Here is a 7,721-nt window from a genome sequence, read left to right on the forward strand (position 1 = left end):
AGTGTGGGCGGGCAGTTAAGAATTATCAGAGAGCAGTGCTAAGTATTTATTGTGCCCAGAGGCAATACATGAGACCCACTCAAAAATAAATCCAAGACTAACTTAGAAAAATAAGTCGTTTTATATCCATTTTGATAACGAACAGTTCACTTGAATAAGTCTTTATGCAGCACTGGCTTCCCAATGGGAGAAAAGGCGTATGTTGCATAAAGAAATTTACTGTCCGTTTCGTCTCCTTTGGGACTTAGTGTTGTAGGATGCCACGGTCCAAAGTACTACCCGCAGTTACTAGTTATGTACCCTGGAGCGTCCAGGAGCTGACCTTTAGGAGCACAGGAATCTCTTTTGGGGGGGGGGGAGGGTGAGGGGGGTGCCAAAAGTCCGCACCAATCTTCAACTGGCTGATCTGGCCAGTTCACACTCGAACTTCACCTTATTGGGTGATTTTAATCTCCATTTCGATGATCCTTTGCAGACTTCGGCTAATGAACTCACTAAGGATCTATCAGACTTTCACCTTATTCTTAACATAACCGAACCAACCCATATAAAAGGTCACCTTCTAGATCCTGTTTTCTCGAACTCAAAGGATCTATCTGGAGGAAAGCCTATGCCGGGTCCTTGGTCGGACCACTTCCTTGTACCTCTCATTTGGTCTCCACCACACTCAGCCCCCTGCACCCACATAACATACTCCAAGAATCGTCCTTGGTCTAAACTATCAGTCGAACAATGGACCTCATTACTGGAAGAATCCATCCCAGAGCACTCGTCGGACGTATTTATAGCCAATGATAACTTCAATTTCTGGGTGTAGAATTCCCTAGACTCTCTTGTCCCAGTAAAACATATTAGAAACAAAAAGGATGCCACCCATAAACCTTGGTATTCCACCTCTCTACGGGGTTTGAAACAAAACTGTAAACTTGATAAGACAAAATTATATAGAGAGAGTATCCACCATTACAAAGAGGAAATGAGAACTGCACAGGCAGATTACTATGGAAAGAAAATCTTAGCGGCCTCCAGCTCCCCTCGTGATATTTTCAGCATAGTTAAAACTCTCTCCAAAGTCTCCCCCCTTACGGCTGCATCCGACCCCTCAGGAGCCCAATGTGACCAGCTAGCAGAGTTTTTTTCAAATAAAATTTTAATTATTTATTCATCTTTTCCAGGCGCCAAAACTGATCTCCCCGCCCTTCCAGTCCCTGGTACCCTGATCTCCTTGGATAAAATTCCGGCAATGGAGATGTCTGCCCTAAAAAGCCTTTTTTCTAAAGTGTAGAGCGGCTCACCTAATGATCCTGCCCCTCTAGGGAGACTAAGACTGGTAGCAGATGTGGTCCTCCCGGTGATTTTAGATCTTATTAACACCTTTCTTCAGGGATAGTCTCCCCCCCTCGCCCCCCCAAATGTGGAAGGAAGCTATGGTAAATGCTTTGTTAAAGAAACCAAGCTTAGATCCTGTAGATTTGGGAAACTATCGGCCCATCTCGCTGCTTCCAGGAATCAGCAAAATCACGGAGAAATACTTTAATTTAGTTTTATCATCCTACCTGGAGACTAACAACCTTCTCCATTTGACTCAGACCGGTTTTCGACCACAACCGGGAACAGAGACGGCCCTACTCTCAGTAGTGGAACAATCAAGAAAAATAGTAGATGCTGGCGGTACCGCAGTGGTCTTGCTCCTTGACCTCAGCGCGGCCTTTAATACCATAAATCAGATCTTGATTCATAGGCTTAGCAACCTAGGATCTCTAAAACAGCGCTGGATTGGTTAAACTCCTTTCTGGATAATAGATCCTTTCAGCCACCTCCGAACGAACATCCCTTCGTTGTGGAGTACCGCAGGGATCATCCTTAAGTCCTAGCCTGTTTAATGTTTACATGTGTACCCTAGCTGAGGCTGTTCTACCCTTTGGAGTCCATATAGTTACCTATGCGGACGACACGCAATTGGTGATCGGGCTAAACAAAGCCGAAAGTTCGCCTTTCTCTCTTTACCTCTGCTTTGAGAATCTCAAGGTGGACGAGCGATTCTTTTCTAAAATTGAATGGGGGAAAGACTGAAATTATGATCCTGGGAAATCAGTCTCCTTATGATATGGTAGAAAGATGGCCTACGTCCATGGGTCCTTTACCCACGCCCAAAACCCAGCTAAAGAGTCTGGGGATTTGGATGGACCATGAATTAACGTTCAAAACTCAGGCCCGGAAGAGAGCAGCCTCCTGCAATGGGATCCTAAAAATGATCCGCAAGGTTCTTTCCCTTCTCCCTTTTCAGGCCAGAAAATTAAGTCCAGGCCCTGGTGCTCTCCAGGCTGGATTACGCTAACGCCCTTTATTTAGGTGCGCCTGTTGCTACCCTCTCCAAACTCCAAACCACTCAAAACTGGGCGGCAAGACTTTTACCAGGTACTCCTAAACATTAATCAGCCAGACCATCCCTTCAACTTCTTCAGTGGCTGCCAGTTCATGAGAGTGAAGTTCAAAAGCTTATGCATTGTTAATAGGTATTTGTTCAAATCAGGTCCCCCGATTCTTCAAGGCATCATTCAGCCTTATGAACCCAAAAGATCCCTTTGCTCCGAAAACCAGAACCTGGCCATTATTCACAGGATTCGTAAGGCCAGAAGCGGAGGTCGATCTTTCTCAGCCAATGCCTCCAGACTTTAGAACTCTCTTCCTTTTTCCTTACGCTCAGAACCCAACCATCTTTATTTCGGAAAGCTTTGAAAACATTTCTCTTTCCAAAATGAGTGACACTATCCCGCTGCTACTGCAAGCGCTGGGATGCCTCCGGGTAGCCATGCGCTATATAAATGTGTTTACAATACAATACAATACAATACAATATAATACAATTCTTGTTGACTTGTGGCTCTTCTTGGTCCCCTTCTTCTGGATCCATCCAATCTGTTCCTGGCATCAGGAGTGCCTCCTAAGTACTCAATTTATGGGTGTTAAGAGGAGTGAAAGGTAGTAGCCAATGGGTTTCCCTTTAGGGCGACTCCACCCACAATATGACCACTTCCCGTGGGAAGTTGGCATAACACTGACCCAGTGAGCCCAATTATACCAACAACGAAGATGGTGGGATTTGAAGTGGTGTGTTCACATCAGGTAGCCCACCTTAGCGGGGGAACAGGCCCCTGGACTAGCTAATTTTCCCACCTGTCCTGGTACCAAATCGGCTCTGGTCAGGGGATGGCATTTCCCCTGTCTGGAAGTAGCCTGGGTTGGGTTGCATCTCAAAGGCTGCAGAGGCCTTTGAATCCTTATGCCTTGATTTGCTGTTTACTTAGCCATCCTGCTTGGAGGAGGTGACAACACCTCAGACTGTAGCAAGCATTGTTTCTGCCCTCCATTTCTGTCTTGGTTACTGCACTGGGGACCTATAGTCCGCACAAAATGTCAGCTCTTCCCCCCCCCCCCCCTTGGGATGAGGTTTTGAGACTAACAGCTGGGCTGGGCCAGGTGCTTTCCGAGGGGTCAGTGACTCCAAATTCCAGCATCTTGCTGACTTCAGCTCTAATGCTCTCCTTGACTTGATCGGGATGTCAATATATTTTGTTTTTCACAGGTGTTGGCCCCAGTGTCCACATCATGGGCACACCAGGTTATCTTACATGGGGTTCTGGAGAAGAGCTCATCCTACTGCTCCAGGAATTGCCTGCAGTCAGCTTGCTGTTGAGCAGAGGGTGTCTAAGAAGACCACTCAATCTACTGACCCATCTTTTAGGCTGCAGGAGAGGTCAGGGAGAGGTTAACTCTGCTTCCTGATCTTCATCTGTGACCATGAGCATGGTCACACCAGCCCTGATACAAAGGCTTCAGGCAGTTGACATGGATGACCCTGACAGTGGTCCTGCAAGTGCCTAGGTCTACAAAATGGGTGACCTCCCCTTTCCTCTTACGGATAGGGTAGGAACCGCTCCACTTGTTATGGATGCCCCTTGATGCCACAAGCTTCAACACCATAACTTCTGCTCTGGGTGGAACTCTAGCAGTTAAGCCTTTTGGTCATACTAAAGCTTCTGAAGGTCTTGGCTGGCCTCAAGGACTTTGGATGCATTGCCCATGTATTCCGCCATCCTTGAACGTAGGCCAAGCACATAGTCCACAATGTCTTGTTTAGGTTCTTTGAGAGTTCTCACCCAGCCTTCCTTAACTAGAGGCAGTGGTCCCCTTACAGGATGCCCAAACAGATTAAAGGGACTAACCCCTACTCCTTTCTGTAAGTGAAAAGCAGGCATGGCACAAAGACATCCCATCTCCTGAGTTTTCTGGGAGTCCCATGATCATGCCTTTTGTGGTTTTATCTGGAAGAAACACGTTCGTTATAGAATTTGAAAGACACTTTGGTTATAGATTCCTTACCTTAGAATTACCCCCAGGCGTCAGACTGGATCCAAAGAGTTTTTTCATCAGCAATACCTCTGCGTGTCGGAAGGTGACGTCTGTTGGCTCCGCATCGGTCGTTGACGTCGTGGTCACCGGGATGATGTCGCAGTAGCTACTTGGACGCCTCCCTCGAGCACTGACATCAGTTCTTTCTTTATCCTAGCCAGCCAGCGCAGATCCGGGAAGAGCGGTGCTTCCAGTCATTTTTTGACAGACTCTTGACTTTAGTAGTTACTTTTTTGACTCTTCGACTCCCAAGGTGCACGAGGGATGCACAGCTTCAAGCCATGAGGTTCCTGTCATCAGATGTCAGTGACTGATCCGCACGGTATTTCTTGCCTGGAACGCGTCCACAACCCCAAGTTGTGCTCCAACTGCCGGGCGATGGTGCCGAAGGCTTTCCGGGATCAGTCCCGAAAGCGGCTTGAACACCGGCAGTCGGCTCCACGCCATTCGAAGTCACGAAGATCGAGGGACCAGTCGTGGCGCCACCACCATCCGTCCAAGTCTTCGCACTCCGTGTCAGGTAAGTCCAAGCATAAGCAGTCGAAGCATCGTCGCTCTTAGACTTCTCCACGTCGTTTGGCTGACCCGACAAGGAACGCGAGTGGTGCGGCTCTGAGCGAGGAGCCAAAGAGTCGATTCAGTGTGTTTCTCCCTTTCCTTGACCCAACCGAGCTTCGTACGTTCTGCAAGGTTATGTAAGCCAACTTTGGGCGGCCCAAACCCACCAGCATGCCTTCGGCCCCACAGGCTCCGTTGGGGGGGCCTAGGCCTATCCGCCGACAGTTCCGACCCCACCGCCGCAGGGCCCCCTTGGATTCCGGCCTGGATCCGGATCGGCGCCAGTTGACCTGATTACACCTCCACCGGTGCCGCTTCCTCCGGCAACACTACCGCGTTCGCCGGTAGGACAGGATGATTGCCCGACACCACTGCCCGGCACCGTAAGACCCCACTTTTCTTTCACAACACCCCGCCCTGGAGAGCATGGTGGTCCAAGCCTCCAGTTCCAAAAGCGCCTTCCCTACTGCTACACCAGAAAGGGAATCCAAGAAGCTGGACCATCTTGGAAATAATTGTTTCTCCTTCGCTAGCTTAGGACTGTGGTCCATAAACACTGCATGGCTCTTGGGCTGTTATTCCCACTCAGTGTGGGATACGGTGGCGCAGGTGCTGCCTCAGTGTATGGAGGAGGCGTGGGCAGTGCTCTCCCAGGCTGTTGCGGCCAGGAGGGATGCAGCGAAGTTTGCGACCCGTTGCAGGCTAGACAACACCAACTCTCTGGGCAGAACCATTTTGACGTCTGTAGCTCTTCGTTGCTATGCTTGGATGAGGTAGACTGTTTTTTCAGGCGTTGTCCAGAACACCTTGATGGACATGCCCTTTGATGGACATCGCCTTTTTGGCAACCAAGCAGACAATGTTCTTGTGCATTTCAAGCACTCACAGGTTACTGCCAAGACCTTGGGCCTCTCCACCCGCCCTGCCCATTCTGCTCTTCACCCCTTTCATGGCTACATAAGGGGTGCCCTGCTACGTCCCACCCAGAGCCACAGGCCTCTGCAAGTTACCCAACCTTCTTGCAGCCAGGGACGTGGTAACAAACCTTGTGGTTCCGGGGGCCAGCGGGCAGGCCAATCCACCAACTCCCCCTCTGCAGCAGCCTCCAAACCCTCCTAGTCTGGCCTTTCAGGCCCATCAAATGCCAGTGGGCGGCAGGATTCGCCATCACCTCCCCCACTAGCGCACCATTACATCGGACAGGTGAGTTTTGCAAATAGTCCTAAGGGGCTACTCCCTCCCCATAGATTACCCCTCCAGCCATACCACCAAGATACCACCGCATGGCGGAGGATCATTTGGCCCTTCTCCAGCAGGTAGTTTCGGTTCTCTTGGCCAAGGGAGCAATCGATCACGTTCCTGTCCCAGAAGTAGGTTGTGGTTGTTACTCCCACTACTTTCTGTTCCCCAAGAAGGACAAGGGCCTGCATTCTATCTTGGTTCTCAAGGACGTAAACCGCTTCCTCCGGAAGGAGAAGTTCATGGTGACACTTGCTCCGGTCTAGTCTGCCCTCGACCCAGAAGACTGGATAGTAGCGTTGGACATTCATGACCCTTATTTTCACATCCCCGTCCTGCTGGCCCACCGGTGTTACCTACGGTTCACTGTAGGCCATGAGCATTTTTAATTTACCGCGCTCCCCTTTGGCCTTACCAGCGCCCATCGGGTGTTCACGAAAGTGATGGCGGTGGTCGCAGCTCATCTGTGCAGATCAGGGGTTTCAGTCTTCCCCTATCTCGACGACTGGCTGTTGAAGGCGGGCTAGTCCCAGGCAGTAGTCTTCCACCACAACACTACGTCCAACCTCCAATATTCACTGGGGTTTCTCCATCAATGTGCGGAAGTCCCACCTTATTCCCTCTCAGGAGCCCTTTATCAGAGCGGTTCTGGACATGACGCAGTTTCAGGTCTGTCTCCTCCTGAAGAGTCCAGAATATTCAGGCTAGGATTCCGATCTTTCAGCCTCTATCCCAGGTTTCGGTCAGAATAACAGGCTACTCAGCCTCATTGCCTCTTGCAGCCTGCTGGTTGATCATGCCAGTTGACATATGCCGGCTCTGCAGTAGGACCTGAAGTTCCAGTGGACGCAGCATCTGGGGAATCTGTCAGATTGCGTCCGGATCTCAGAGGGCACTGCTGGACAACTGCAGTGGTGCCTCACGAACCAGGATTAGGTCAATGGCAGATCCCTCTCCCTTCCCCCAACCAGACCACACTGTGGTGACGGACGTTTCCCTTCTGGGATGGTGCACCCACATAGGTGAGGTGGAGATTAGATGCCGGGCTCCACATCAACCTTCTGGAGCTCCGGGCAATTAGTCGCCGGGCTCCACATCAACCTTCTGGAGCTACGGGCGATTCGTCTTGCACTGTAAACACTCCTTCCCTCTGTCTGGGGAAGAGTCGTGGAGGTGTTCACGGACAACGCCACCGCCATGTGTTACTGCAACAAACATGGCTGATTGGGATCGTGGACCCTATGTCAAGAGGTCCTCTGCCTCTGGACATGGCTGGAACATCAGAGTTTCCCTGGTGGCTCAACAACTGGCAGCTACTCTGAACGCCAGGGCTGACTAACACCGCCGCAGGTGCATGATGGATCACGAATGGCGTCTTCACTCAGAGGTGTGGTGCAAGTTCTCTTTCAACAGTGCAAGGTCTCTTACAACAGTGGGGAAAGCCTTGGTTAGATCTATTCACCAACGAAGAGAAAGCGCAATGTCAGCAGTTCTGCGCATAGGAATTTTTC

Source organism: Lissotriton vulgaris, chromosome 7 (assembly GCF_964263255.1).
Source record: "Lissotriton vulgaris chromosome 7, aLisVul1.2, whole genome shotgun sequence".
NCBI classification, from domain to species: Eukaryota; Metazoa; Chordata; class Amphibia; order Caudata; family Salamandridae; genus Lissotriton; species Lissotriton vulgaris.